Below are 2,218 nucleotides of genomic sequence, written 5' to 3' on the forward strand. Positions count from 1 at the left end.
CTTATTTATTATGTTTCTAATACATGAGATCCATTGTTTAGCCATGTTGAACTGCTTGTTTCTGTCTTTGGTAACCTCATCTAATTCTATCCCTAATTTCATAGCTATTCATTTTGTAGTCTTTATGCACAACAAATATAACCTGTCTGTTAGTTCCTGCCTTTCCTAATTACAACTCAGCTGCTAGTACTATTGATCTCCAATATATAGGCTCAATCCTGCCCATTTTAGGGGCCAGAACCAAACAATCTTATTGATATATGAAGAATGCTATTTTGTGGTAAAAATATAAAGAGACAATAAAAAACTAGGAAAATAAATATAAATGGCCATTAGCAAACAAAATATTCAATATTGTTTGTAATAAAAAATCAATATTAAAACAATAACCAATGTTTTATGAGATGGTCAGCTTCATAAACTTGTGATGAGTATTATTTATTTTTTTACTATATCATTACTGATTTTATTCAGAAACCCATCCTTGTTGGTTTTGTCGCTGTTGTTTAAAAAAATTCCCATTATGAACTAGTTTGGTCAATCAACTACACTTTCTAGAAGACATAGGGTAAAAATGGCATGGCTTAAAATTGCCCTCATCTTTCATGATCTCTCCACTACCTTCTGTCCACACTCTGGTCCCCAGACCCTGACCTCCATCTATGCTTCTTGCAATGGTGTCCATATAACTCTCACCACAATTCTCTAGAAATGGGCTTCAAACGCATGAAGTTGCAGAAGCCTTCTCCTGCACACACTGCCTTTTCATACTGGTGGCATCAGGCTTCTCTGACATCTGTCCCAGAGGAGAGCCTCAAGTCAATCAAATCCTTTTCTGCATCTTCTTCAGGACGAAACTTGACATACATGTTTACACCTAGGTGATCTCCAAGGTTATCACAGACGTTCTTCTCTTCAACTTAACCCTATTTTTCTATTTCTGTAAAAACCTCCTCAAAAAATTCATCATAATGTACTTGCATTTTGACATCACCCATAGCACAGCACAAACTGTCAGCAGGCAATGAAGAGTTTTGAAGGTTATGGTACATGTTCAAGCAGGCAATGGTCTGGTTGGTTTATTGTGCGACTGAGAGGATCTGTCTCCATGAGGACATACTCCAATTGTGAAACAAAATGAATAGTTGACTTTGTCTTTTTTGGTGCCAAAGATGGAGATCAAGTCGTGTGCCATTTCCCACCTGCCGCTGCCAATACTACTGCCTGCAAAGCTGACCTTCTATGAAGGGAATTTAAATAGGCACAACCTTTGGGGAAAGCAATTTAAAAAAACAGCCTATAACAGAAAACAAATAGAAAAAAACTTAAATATTCATGATAATAATAATCACTAAGTTAAATATAGTATATCCACTCTATTGAATTATTCATATTTATATGTACTGAGATAGAAAGTTCTTTAAGATATATTTAATTGAAAAGTAATGGTTGCAGAATGATGAGCACCATATTTATAACAATACATACAGATAAAATATCCAGAAAATACACAAAAATGTATATAAATTTATGTGTGAATTATAATGTGGTAATTGTAAGGTCCAATATTAGTGTACTGTTGAATAAATTTTGGTACATCCATATGGTATTTGAAAATCATATGTAAATATTTATAATATAATGTTATATAAGTAAAGTAAGTTATAGTTTATATCTCTGGTGTCAAACACAGGGCCTGACACTGACAAGTGAATGTTCAATGAATACATGTGTGTATATTACAATATTAATTGGAAAAAGAAAAGATAGCATACATGCTCAGAGTTTAGAAGGAACTTGACTAAAAATTCAGCAGTGATTATTGATGGGTAATGGGCATAAGAATATTTTAAATATCACCCATGCAAATATTTCTTCCACAAATTTTTTTTATTGTGGTAGAAAGAATAACAGTCCCCCAAATATGTCCATGTCCTAATTCCTGGAACCTGTGAATATGCTAGCCACCTGGTAAAAGGGACTATACAGATGTGATTAAAGACATTGATTATCCCAGAGATTATCACAGATTATCCAGGTGGGCCCCACCTAATCAAAAGAATCTTTAAAAAGGAAAGAATGTTCCTCAGCTGTGGTCAAAGAGAAGTGTGTGTCAATGTAAGTGTCAGAGAGATTTGACATTAATGGTTTTAAAGATGAAAGAAGCGGGGTGCAAGCCAAGGAATGCAGGTTACCTTTAGAAACTGGAAGTGAATTT

General features: G+C 34.3%; 1 pseudogene; it reads right to left on the minus strand.

Annotated features, from left to right (window-relative positions):
- Positions 1–617: 617 nt before the first annotated feature.
- LOC132418138 (splicing factor U2AF 35 kDa subunit-like) lies at positions 618–1,195 on the minus strand (annotated as a pseudogene).
- Between the last annotated feature and the right edge of the window lie 1,023 nt (positions 1,196–2,218).

Source organism: Delphinus delphis, chromosome X, assembly GCF_949987515.2.
Source record: "Delphinus delphis chromosome X, mDelDel1.2, whole genome shotgun sequence".
Lineage (NCBI taxonomy): Eukaryota > Metazoa > Chordata > Mammalia > Artiodactyla > Delphinidae > Delphinus > Delphinus delphis.